The sequence below is a fragment of the Rattus norvegicus genome, chromosome 7 (genome assembly GCF_036323735.1).
Source record: "Rattus norvegicus strain BN/NHsdMcwi chromosome 7, GRCr8, whole genome shotgun sequence".
NCBI lineage: Eukaryota > Metazoa > Chordata > Mammalia > Rodentia > Muridae > Rattus > Rattus norvegicus.
In genome coordinates, this window is record NC_086025.1 from 596,028 (window position 1) to 609,268 (window position 13,241).

At 45.3% G+C, this 13,241-nt stretch overlaps 1 long non-coding RNA gene across 2 annotated transcripts; it reads right to left on the reverse strand.

Annotated features, from left to right (window-relative positions):
* Nucleotides 1-186: 186 nt before the first annotated feature.
* On the reverse strand, nt 187-6,613 carry LOC134479637 (uncharacterized). 2 transcript variants are annotated; one of them, XR_010053180.1, is made up of 3 exons: nt 6,129-6,613; nt 5,013-5,319; nt 187-4,233 (listed from the first exon to the last, which is right to left on the reverse strand). It is a non-coding gene; the product is annotated as an uncharacterized LOC134479637 (long non-coding RNA). The 2 variants fall into 2 exon arrangements; XR_010053179.1 differs by lacking the exon at nt 187-4,233 and having other exon boundaries at nt 4,342-5,319.
* Nucleotides 6,614-13,241: the final 6,628 nt, after the last annotated feature.

The following is a 13,241-nucleotide window of genomic DNA, read 5'->3' on the forward strand; positions in this document are numbered from 1 at the left end:
GTCTGAAGTTCTCTTTCTTTGTTGGGTCTTTGTGTGGTTTAGGTATAAGAGTAATTGTGGCTTCATAGAAGGAATTCGGTAGTGCTCCATCTGTTTCAATTTTGTGGAATAGTTTGGATAATATTGGTATGAGGTCTTCTATGAAGGTCTGATAGAATTCTGCACTAAACCTGTCTGGACCTGGGCTCTTTTTGGTTAGGAGACCTTCAATGACTGCTTCTATTTCATTAGGAGTTATCGGGTTGATAAACATAGATTATTTACATACACACACACCATACATAGACATACATATTCACATGTAGCACGTAAACATATACATACACATACATGCACACACAGAGAGAGAATAAAATGAAATAAAACAACCAAGTCCTTACATAAAGGAGTTCTACCACAGGATCATTACATGGCAGGAACAACACATCGCCTTGGTTAATTCTCATGACAACCCTAAAAAGTCAGCACTACCATGTCAATCTACAGCTTAGAAAATGAAGACCGAGGGCTTGTGTCTTCCAAGACCACTGCTGCAAGTGTTTTCTGCCTTGTTCCTGACTTCACAAGTACCTGGAAGGTGTAATGAAAGAATTATTGTGCCTATGGGTGTTGCTCGTTCATGAAGGACTTACTTAGCTAACCTTCATGAGGACTTGTGTTCAAGTCCCAGAACTGCAAAATTGAAGGAAGAGCTGGGAATATGGTTCAGTGTGAGGAGTTGCTATTCAAGCATAAGCACCTGAGTTTGATCCCTAGAATACACACTGAACAAAAACAGTCATGGTGTCTGTCAGTCCCAGATCTGTAGTCCCATAAGAAGGAAGGCAACTCCGAGAGCCTCGTCACCCAACAATCAATCCTGGCTTAGCTGCTGAGTACTGGGTCAGAGGGAGGTGTGCCTGAAAATGATTTGAAAGGGAGCTGGATAGAGTACTCAGCAGGTTAAAGGCACTTACCTCGGAAGCCTGATGACCACAGCTCAATTCCCAGACCCCATGAAGGAGGATTAGCAGAGAGCTGACTCTGAAGTTGTGTTCTGACTACCACAGTGTCAAAGCATGCACACGTACGCAGAACAAATAAGTAATTTTTAAAAGGTGGATAGTGCCTAAGGAATGACACTCAAAGTTCTTCTCTGGTCTGCACACACATGCATCTCCACACAAATGTGAGCCATGCATGAATGTCTGTGTGTGCCTGCACATGCGCACACATGCGCAGGCACACACAGAGACACAGGTACCGCATGCACGGACACCAAAAGGAAACTGTCAAAGACTGTTTCTAATGAAATGTTGCTAATGAAATGAGAATCCTAAGTAGTAAACTCATCTCTCTAGGGCTGTAACCTTCATGTCAAATAAACACTAAAACACTTGGGACTCACCGCAGCCTCAAGACCCCGGAGCCTCAGTGCAAATGCTTCTTGCTCTAATTTTTTTTTGTTTGCTTTTTCTGTTGCAAGAGGCTAGCTAATTCAGCTGAATTTTCCTTGGGAGCAGCAGAACAGTAATTTCATAGTGAGGTTATCATCAGAAGCATCCTTCACAGCAACTTCACTCCAGTTCACACTTCCTCTGAATATGGCTCCAAGAACTGTCCTAGCACCAAAGCCACAATGAACACTAAAACGCTAACCTTATTTATTAGATGTCTTCAGAAAAAGCACAGCGATTGTTACTGTAACTACTTATATGATTTGTGTACAGAAAATGAGTCTTGCATGAAAAATGTAATAAAGGGGAAAAGTATGTCTTCTAAGGTGACTTTGCCTCACTTAAGGCAGATTTGAAAATTATTTTCTCTTCTGTGATATAAACAGTAATTACTGTACTTATCCTGTGGGACTGTGTCGAGAAGACAGTATAAAACACTCCTGCAAGAAGGTAAGGAGAGGGGGGCAGAGGGATGGCTCCCTGGTTGAGATCATTGGCTCTTCTTCCAGAGGACCCTTGTTCATTTCCCAGCACTCACATGACAGCTCACAACTGTAGGTAATCCGGTCCAGGGTATTCCACGGGCACTGCATGCAACGGTGTGTAGACATATGACCCATGTGCATAAACACAATTTAAAAAATTTAAAGAGAAGTCTGATGGTGTGAACAAACAGACTATTTAACAGTTGTCTAAGTAGTTTGCCCTTTGACCCTTACTAACTAAGGTCACCAGAAAGACTGTGGCTTAGCTAGTAGAGTGCCTGGTCAGCCTGCACTCTCGGTTCAGTTCCCATCAAATGGGTAGGGTGTGATGCTGCACACCCACTATCTCAGCACAGGTCAGTCAGGTCAAAAGGATCAGAGATTCAAGATCATCCTCCATTTTGAGGTTTGAGGCCAACCTGAGATGCATGGGGGGGGGGTGATCAAAAGCAAAACAAAAGGAACAATATAAACGTCAGACTCCCCCACTTCAAATCGTTCAAGGCTGCCTACTTCCAGGAACCAATTGCAGTCCTCAGAGGGGACAACGTCTCTACCCTTGAGTGCTCCTGTCCCAGAACCCTGCTCTTCTGAAAGACACTGTGCCTGCCATGCCCCTAGTACATTAACCTCCAGCGCACAGGCTGATACATGCTCTGCCTTCTATCCTGGAGAAATTGCTTGCTCACTGAAACCTACCCTAATGGAATCCCTGAATCAAGATGGGTTTGGAGGAAGCTCTAGCTGGAGAGTCTACCATATTACCACAACAAAAGGTTATCAATGGTGTTCCTACTAAATGTAAGAGAGGCCATTCAGAGTAAGAGCATTCCGCTTAGAGTCTATGTCTATTTCAGTGCCGATATAAGGAAAACGGGTAAAAGTAGTTTCTGAATTAACAAATATTGACTTTGTTCAGATAGAGATTATACATGATATATATGACTCTCTGCATATATAACCCTAACCCTAACCCCTTACTCCTAACCCTAAACCCTAGCTTCTAACCCTAACCCTGTGACACAGATTTTTTTTAACATTACAGGAGAAGCTGGGAAGGCAGCACACCCTATGAAGTACTTGCTGTGCGTGCATGAAGTCCTGATTTGAATGGCAGCACCCAGATCAAAAGCAGGTCGTGGCAGCACACTTGTAATCTCTGCTCTGGAGACAAAAACAAGCAGATCCCTAGGGCTCACTGGCCAGCAAGCCTAGCCTAACTGGGGAGCCCCAGGTCCCAGAGAGACCCTGAGTAGAAAGACAAGATGTCTCCCAAGCAAAGACATTTAAAGTTGACCTCTGGTTCACACATGCATATGCACACATGTGCATGCACACCCACACTCTCACTCATAAATTAAAAATTTTAAAAAAGACTGTAAGAAAATAGAAATATTAGAATTGGCGACCTAGTTGCTTGTATTAGAAAAGTATTTTTTTCCACTATAAGCTTGTTATACATGATATTAGATAAACGTTTTAAAAAGAATGTATGAATGAATGACTGAGTGAATGAAACTTAACAGTGGGGACTGTCTTCTCTAGCCTTCTAGCTGACCTGCCCGAAGGAGGCAGTGTTTGAGTTGAAGGTATTCTGTTGAACTGTAATTGAGATGTCAAACCCAAGGCATTACAAGGCTAGTCAGTAAACAAACCTGGATGTTAACCTGTCAAGTAAGAAACTGTAACTTCAAACAATGTTTATTTCTCCATCTCTGCTGGTGCAGGCTTTAGGAAAACATGTCTCTTCCTTTAAGTTCACAGAACAAACACAGGAACAATGGGCAAGCTCTTAGGGAAGACATCACTTCTGTAGCTCAGAGGCACTAGGGGAGTTAAAGCAAACACAGATTTGCTCCAGGTCTATGGCATTTTACACCCAGGTGGAATTTCACAAGAGGACTCTGTCTCTACCTACACCAGGAATGAGGCCATTTACCCTCACCCACCCATACCCGCTTCACATGTTGCCAAGACCAAAGCCAGAGCAGAGTTGGTGTTTTCTCCAGGGAGACTGCAAAGCAGGCTCCTGCAGACAGAAGTATGTAAACTGTTACAAAGGCAATGTGGAGAAAGCTACAGGGAACTTACTAAGAAGTTCATGGCATCCTTGCTCACTCTCCTGTGATGTCAGCTAAGGCTGTGCAGTGTTTTGACACTTTAAGAAGTGTTGGCTTTGAAGAGGTGGCTCAGCACCTTGTAGTCCGTTCAGCATGCTAGCTCAAATCTCTGTATCCACTGTCAGTCAAGCAGTTCACAACTGCCTGTATGTAACAACTCCAGCTTCAGGGGGCCCAAGCCCTCTTCTGGACCTACCAACACAAGCAGACAAAGAGAAAGACACACACACACACACACACACACACACACACACACACACACACACACAAACACGAATAAAATAAAAACCTTATAAAGCATTTTATAGTATTGATTATAGTAAAAATGTCACAGGAGCAACCTTAATGACCACTAGGAAGAGTGAGATTTTAAACGGTTGTAATAAATGTTACAGAAATACACTGACCAGAGCATACTAAACAGCAGAACAAGCAAGTAAAACAGTAATATGGGCACTGTGGACCCACTGTTGTCAACGGCAACAATATTAAAGAAATAAATAGAAATGTACACACGAACCTACAGGTTATTTTTGGTTTCTCCAGACAGGGTTTCTCTGTATTCGGTCCTGGAACTCACTTTGTAGACCAGGCTCGCCTAGAACTCACAGAGATCTGTTTGCCTCTCTGACTTTGCTGGGATTGAAGGTGAGTGACACCACACCCAGCTCATATAAAAAAAAAAAAAGTTGTTCCTTTTTAAATTTCCCAAATTTTTAATTTTTTTGATGAATATATCATTAGAACTATTTGTGTACTTGTAGGTGATTCTAGAAAAAAGAAAAAAAACCTGTAAAGTGCCTTAAGTTCCCTCAGGGTCTTTGGTATCTGCACCTTAGTCCCTCATTTTACTAAGTGATTTTCTTAGTGTTGAGGAGCAGAATCAAGGGAACGCCTCTTAGCCAATGTCTTAGTTTCCGGTTCAAGCCCAACCCTTCTGTTTATTCAGCTGCAGGGTACCCCTCGCTTACCTCTCCAAACCACGCAGCCCCAAGCCTGTCCTCCTCCTAGGCGCCCACTTGCTCCCAGGTGGCAAAGAAGAAGTGGGTAGGGGGGAAGCTGGACCCGGTCAGCGGGAAGCCTGTGCACAGGTAGTAAGCAGCCAGACTCAGCACAGCCCAGGAGGTGTCCTCCATACAGGATCCGGCCACTGCTGTGACTCGAGTGGATGTCAGCCAGGAATGGGGCGATGGCTGGGAAGTCAGTAGGAAAATCATCAACGACATATGAAGTCTCCCTGGGTAAGTCCTGGGTGGAGATGATGCCATTGGTGCCCACCTACAATAAGACCACAGGGCAGTGAGACAGTTCAGCAGGTAAGGGCACTCTGCTGTCAAACCTGATGACTTGAGTTTTAGGACCCGACAGAAGGTGGGATTAAAAAAAAAAAAAAACTGGTTGTTCTCTGCTCTTCACACGCATGAGGTGGCACGTGAATCCCGCCCCACAAAAACATTTTTTTTTTTTTTGGTTCTTTTTTTCCGGAGCTGGGGACCGAACCCAGGGTCTTGCGCTTCCTAGGTAAGCGCTCTACCACTGAGCTAAATCCCCAGCCCCTACAAAAACATTTTTAAAAGGGCAAAACGGTGGTCGCTCATACTGGTGGTGGGCAACCACCAGTCGAACGCACCTACAGTCCGAGTTCTACTCGAGTCAAGAAGACTCCCTCCTCTTTGCAGGTTGAGACACATCCTGGGTAACAAACTCAACTTTGGCGACTGCTCAAGTGCACTGCTACCCACTGGTTTGGCCGCCCTTGAACCCGCTCATCTTTCTCCACCACTGCGCACCTTGGGCGCCGTGTCCTTAATTAGATTGCTATGCCTGCGTGCACAGCCTCCTACCGTCCCTAAACGCAAACCGCACTAACCTCCTCAACTTCATCTTCCTGCCTGGGAAGTCGAAGTTCCAGTTCTCCCTTGAAATGATCCTTATTCCTCCACAATAGGGATCAAGAAGCTGCAGCGCCGCTGCTAAGTGTGGTCCCCAGTGGCGATGACAGTTAAACATGGAGGTTAGTTGCTCCACACCCTGGGAAGAAACTACAACCCCACACCAAGCCACGCACCTCTGCGAGCTGAACTTACATAGACGTTGCTGAACTGGACACCGTAGAAGCGTAGAGGTACTGCTAGCTTCACAGCCACGGAGCTTTCCACTTCGCCCTCCCGCGGCAGCCAGTCTCCCCACGACTTCCCATAAGGAAAGAGCTCTTCAGAACGCAGAGCCCCGGCTCATGACAGCAGCACCAGCACCAGGAGCAGCGATAGCGGTGATGGCGGTGCCAGCCGCCTGGCTGTCGGGTCCCAAGACATGCTCACTCCTCCCTGGCTCTGCACTCCACACCTCGAGTCTCTGCAGGCCACTATGCCCGCCAGATGCCCACTTGGACCTTTGGTCCACAATGCGCGCCCAAACACCGCGCTGATTGGCTACAGCTCTCCGCCACTGACCAATCAGCGACTCTGAAAAAGTTTGCCAGCGGCCACTACAACTGGTTCTCATTAAGTTTTCTAAGACTGCTGTAGTTTGGTGGAGCAGCCTGCCTGGGAAGGTGAGACTGTTGACCGGATCTGGTCTGGGCTGTCCCAACTACTCCTGGTCTACCCAAAAGTCTCCAGTATGGGTTATGACGCTGCAGGAGGTGACCTCATGGGCTGGAGGGATGCTCGGCCCGCTGTGCGCTCTAAGTTGGCAGAGTGAGGGAGGGTAATGAGATTACACACTGGAGTTTTCTCCCTGCCCAGGCGTCCTGGGTACCCCTCTCGCAAGAGGCCAGGCCTTCCGATAAAGATTCAAAGAAGCTTTGTCTCTATCAGGGGACTGCTCCGCCCCACCCACATTTCCTGCTGAGAAGCATGCCTTTGTGAAAGGCTGACTCCCAAGTTCTATCCCCAATCACTGGCTAACCTTTGGGAGGACACTGCCACCCTCTGAAATGTCCTCCCTAGCTGTTTACCTTCCCTGGGGCAAACCACTCCAGCACAGACTGTGAATACCACTATGTTGTGACACCATTCAATTGGAGCCTGGAGTGAAGCTGCCTGGCGCCAGGGCGGGACAACTGAGTGTTTTCTCCCAAAGTAAAGGAACTGCCCTAGCAGGAGGCCACAGAGTCCATAACCCCAGCTGCCCTGTAGGGCTGGAAACCTCACAACCTGGAAAGCAGCTGCACCTGTGTTGGGGAACCCCCTCCACCATAAACATCCCCTCTGCTCTAAGCCTCGGGAGCCGGATGAGATTTTATTACCATTTTATTATCAGGAGCATGAAATTTCCCACATACAGCCAGTTTTCTCTCAGCTAGACCCCCCCCCCCCACGGGCTCCTTAGAAGCAAAGGTAGTTTTAAAAAAGCCTTAGAGATACTTTAAAGGACTCCCAAAACCAGCCTTCTCGTTGTGTATTTCCCAGTCATGTAATTCTGGGAGATCTTGAAGGGGCTGGAGACCCCATATGTACAACAATGCTAAGCAACCAGACCTTCCAGGGACTAAGCCACTACCTAAAGACTATACATGGACTGACCCTGGACTCTGACCCCATAGGTAGCAATGAATATCCTAGTAAGAGCACCAGTGGAAGGAGAAGCCCTGGGTCCTGCTAAGACTGAACCCCCAGTGAACTAGACTGGTGGGGGGAGGGCGGCAATGGGGGGAGGGTTGGGAGGGGAACACCCATAAGGAAGGGGAGGGGGGAGGGGGATGTTTGCCCGGATACTGGGAAAGGGAATAACACTCGAAATGTATATAAGAAATACTCAAGTTAATAAAAAAAAATAAATAAATAATATTTTAACAATATTTTAATAAATAAAAAAGGGGAGTTATCCCTGTATGCTAAAATATGCTCCTTTTATTTCAATTTTAAAATTTGGATGCCAAGGAACACTCTGAGTTTATGGCATCCTACAACTAGGCATAATTCTGCCTAGGTGAAATAGAAAGATCCACATATTGGCATGATCCTGTTCAGATATTTTATATGGGGAAGAGGGAATCTTTGTGTTTTTTCTACAGGATGCTACAAGAGTATGCCAGCTGCCAGAGGTGGTTGCTGAGACTTGCTGATCCTGGGAGCATGAAGAATCAGCTCTCCTGGTTCGGGTCCCTGGAGTCATTCCTGTGTCCTTGGAGGAATATGGAGGATTCCCACTCATCTTTTGTCATCACAGAAATTCTGGCGTTGCTGCAGTCATTGTGTCCCGTCCCACCGCGGCCTGCGCTCCGACCCTCTGTGCACTGCTGCTTGCTGGAAGCTGCTGTGGACTGGGGAACTCTGCCCTGGTTCTGCAGATCTCAGACATGGTTCCCTTGTCTGCTGGTTGATCCAGAGATCCTGAAATGTCCTGGGAAAGACCTTGGCACTTTCGCTGCTATTGTAGCAGCCATTACTGCTGCAGCCATTGTGTCTGCAGTGTCTGGAGTTACCCTCCCCCCATTCTATTGTTAAGCAAGCACAGTGGGTGAACTTTCTGGAGTAGTTGCTAACAATTGGGAATTCTAAATTTTATTACAGGAGAGGCTTGACTAGGCCCTTGGTGGTAGCAGCTGAGGAGAACCAGAGAGATAACGAATCAGATGAGGTGCCCACTACTTATCGGGAGAGGAACAATTTCCACAATCTCTTATATTAATGCCATCTGGCTCCTACTCTTTCGCCCCTGGGCTCAAGTAAGAGGAATGAGAAGATGATCCAATGTAGCTACCCTCAGGGACGGGCAACTTCCTCTGACCCTTGACCAATCTAAGACATGGTGCCTTGGGGGCGACAAGGTGATCCTATGACAGATAAGGCTGGGGTTCGAGAGGTTGATCCTAAGACAGAGGTGGCTACACCCCGTTTAAATGTACGGGCCGGTCAAATGCTCCTCTGCCCAGTTTCTCCCCCAAATAACACACACGTATAGCCCAGAACGGTGTGTTACAGCATAAGTTCATTCCTAAGCATTGGGGTGCAGTCCTAACTGCAAGAGTGGCTCACCATGGCCGAGCTGGGCACTCTGTGAGGCATGTCTGATCTCTCTCAGACCACTACTTCCACCTAATGGTCTTTTTTAAAAGAAAAATGGGGGAGATGCACGGAGCCATGTTGGATTTGGGCCTAGCCGCTTTTTGACTGCATGGTTCAAAGTGACTCTGGGCTGTTTGGCCACAGAGACTCACCACTAAGATGACTGCCATAAGTCTTAAGATTGTTGGACAAAGCTTCTCCCATGAATTTACGGCACAGGAAGGTAACATTCAAGGGATGCCTCAGCTCCCTTAGCAGATACCAGTTATCTCCTCAGTCAACACCCAGTGTCTCCACCACCTGACCTCATCGCCCGACTTCTTTGCCTCCAGCTATCACTGCCTATACCCTCATCTCCCCCTCCTTCATATTTCACAAAGGTCACTCCCCCTACCTGAAAGTCTTAAAAGCTGTAAAGTTCATCCCAATAAACGAGACCTTGACAACAGAAAAAAAAAAAAAGAAACAGTGATTATTGCTTCCTGTTATATTCATATTTCAATGTGAGATTATTTTTATGTGCTTTTCTTCTCTTTGTTTTGTTGCCAAGATGATTAGTTTCTTGCTTTTCCTAGGGTGTAGCTTGCCTCCTTATGTTGGGATTTACCATTTATAATCCTTTGTAGCACTGGATTTAGAGAAAGATATTGTATAAATTTGGTTTTGTCATGGAATATCTTGGTTTCTCCATCTATGTTAATTGAGAGTTCTGCTGGATACAGTAACCTGGGCTGGCAGTTGTATTCTCTTAGGGTCTGTATGACATCAGTCCAGGATCTTCTGGCTTTCATAGTCTCTGGCGAAAAGTCTGGTGTGATTCTGAGAGGTCTGCCTTTACATGTTACCTGACCTTTTTCCCTTACTGCATTTAATATTCTTTCTTTGTTTTGTGCATTTGGTGTTTTGACTATTATGTGCCGGGAGGAGGTCCTTTTCTGGTCCAATCTATTTGGAGTTCTGTAGGCTTCTTGTATGTCTATGGGCATCTCTTTTCTTAGATTAGGGACGTTTTCTTCTATGATTTTGTTGAAGATATTTACTGGTCCTTTGTGCTGGGAGTCTTCACTCTCTTCTATACCTATTATCCTTAGGTTTGATCTTCTCATTTTGTCCTGAATTTCCTGTATGTTTTGGGCCAGTATCTTTTTCTGTTGTCCATTATCTTTGACTGTTTTGTCGATGATTTCTATGGAATCTTCTGCTCCTGAGATTCTCTCTTCTATCTCTTGTATTCTGTTGGTGATGCTTGTATCTATGACTCCTTGTCTCTTCCTTTGGTTTTCTATATCCAGGGTTGTTTCCCTTTTTGCTTTCTTTATTGCTTCTATTTCCATTTTTAATTTCTTCACCTGTTTGATTGTGTTTTCCTGGAATTCTTTTGGGGATTTTTGTGATTCCTCTCTATAGGCTTCTACTTGTTTATTTATGTTTCCTGCATTTCTCTAAGGGAGTTCTTTATGTCTTTCTTGAAGTCCTCCAGCATCATGATCAAATGTGATTTTAAATCTAGATCTTGATTTTCTGGTGTGTTTGGATATTCAGTGTTTGCTTTGGTGGGAGAATTGGGCTCCGATGATGCCATGTAGGCTTGGTTTCTGTTGCTTTGGTTCCTGCGCTTGCCTCTCACCATCAGGTTGTCTCTGGTGTTACCTTGTTCTGCTATTTCTGACAGTGGCTAGACCGTCCTATAGGCCTGTGTGTCAGGAGTGCTGTAGACCTGTTTTCTTTCAGCCAGTTATGGGAACAGAGTGTTCTGCTTTCAGGCCTGTAGTCTTTCCTGTCTACTGGTCTTCAGCTGTTCCTGTGGGCCTGTGTCCTGAGTTCAACTTGGAGCAGAAAAGTTGGTCTTACCTGTGGTCCTGCGGCTGAAGTTGCTCGTGGGGTGCTGCTTTTGAGCACTCCATGAGGGCAGCAACCAGGAGGGCTTGCAGTGCCTCTTCCTGGAATCCCCATGCACCAGGATCCCAGATGGCATTAGTTGTTTTCCTCTGGAGTAAGAAATGTGGGCAGAGTGCACACACGTCTGGCTTCCCAGGCATGTCTGCCCCTCTGAAGGTTTAGCTCTCCCTCCCACGGGATTTGGGTGCAGAGAACTGTTGGCCGGGTCCCTTCAGGTCTGGGTGGTGTCTGGCCTGCAAGGGACCTGCCACTCGAGTGCGAGAGGCATTCTTTTTTAAAACAATTTTTTTAAAGTGTGCCAGCATGAATGGTAAAATAAAATCGACATGTTGAAAATAAAATGTCAGAAATAAAAATCAATAATGTTTCATAACCGTATAAACACATTATATGGGATATAATGTAAATTATAGAGATTTAACAACCTACATAGCTAACACATCTGGAAAAAATAAAAATAGAAGATTTGACCCAAATTTCAAGACTTCATAATTTTGTCTTGTTAAGTAAAGCTTATAATACTTATGATTAATGACTAATGACTTAATCCATATCTAAGGAAGAAGATGAGGCAGATGACCAACCTGCTCCCTCTCATATCCCACAAATTTCCCAGGAAGTCTGCCCTAGCCAGTGATACAGGAAGGTTGCCCTAGCCAGTGATACAGGAAGGTTGCTCTAACCAGGGACACAGGATGCTTGCACTATCTAAGTTCAAAGGAGCCCCTCCCCTTCATTGAGAGACCGCACTGCTTATCTTCCAGGAGGCCTGCTCTAACCCATGTCACAGAGCTCTCCAGCTCCCAAGGGGGCCACCTCTAGTCACAGACACACAGCCCAGTTAACACCAGAGGTGACCAGGTGACAAGCAACAGAAGCCAATGTAATTTGGCAACATTGCAACCCAGCTCTCCCACCACAGCAAGCCTTAAATACCCTAACATAGGTGAAAGGCAATATGCTGACATAAAATTCCATCCCATAATATAGATAGAGCCCTTTAAGAAGAATACAAATAATATCCTTAAAGAAATATAGTAAACACAGACATAGAGGTAGAAGACGCCTACCAATGAAACAGTCCTCTGTTGCTGGGGGGATTAAAAACTGGTACAAACTCTCTGGCAATCAATCTGGTGATTCCTGAGAAAAGTGGAAATGGTTCTTCCTGAAGAGCCAGCTATACTACATATATATATATATATATATATATATATATATATATATATATATATATATATATCCCAAAAGATGCTACACCATATTTCATGGACATGTACTCTATTATGTTCACGGCCTATGTTCACCTTACTTATAATAGCCAGAACCTGGAAGCTTACAGATGTCCCTCCACTGAAGAATATATACAGACAATGTGATTCATTTGCATAGTGGAACACTATTCAGCTAATAAAACAAGGATATTGTGAATTTACAGGCAAACAGATGGGACTAGAAAATATCATCCTGATTGAGGTAACCCAGACCAAAAAGAACATGGGTATATACTTACTGATTAGTGAAAATTAAACAAAAAGTACAGAATATCCAGGATACAACCCATAGACACTAAGAAGTTTAACAAAAAAGGGGGGGAAGGGGACAGGATCAGGTTTGGGGAGAGGGGAGAAGGAGAGAAGCCCAGAGTACCAGGAGAATAAATGAAAATATCCAGTTTCTGGCAGTTGAAGGGGGGGGGGCTTCTAGAAAGTTCCAGAGACCTGGGATATGAGAGACTCCTGGGACTAAATGTGAGTGATCTTAGTCAAAATATGCAACAGTGTGGAGAGGGAACTCAAAGAGTCCACCTCTAGTGGATAGAGAGGGTCCTAAGTGAAGGGATCTGGTTACCAACCCACAGTCAAAATTTCTGATCCAGAATTGTTCCTATCTAAAAGAATTACAAGGATAAAAATTTAGAAGAGACTGAAGGAAAGTCTGTAAAGTGATCAGCCCAAGTTGGAATCCATCTTGTATTGGGGTTGGGGGGCAGCAAGGCCTGAGACAATTACTGATGCTTACAGACAGGAGTCTAGCATGGCTGACCTCTGAAAGGCATTACCAGAAGCTGACTGAGACAGATTCAGACACCCAACCATTGGACAGAAGTCATGGACTCCTATGGAGGTATTAAGGGAAGGAGTGAAGGAGCTGAAGGGGAGGGCAACCCCATAGGAAGACCAGTAGGTCAACTAACCCAGACCCTTGGGAACACTCAGGGACTGGGCCACCAACCAGGAGCATGCACAAGCTGGACAATGGCCTCCAGCACATACATAAGACTGTCTA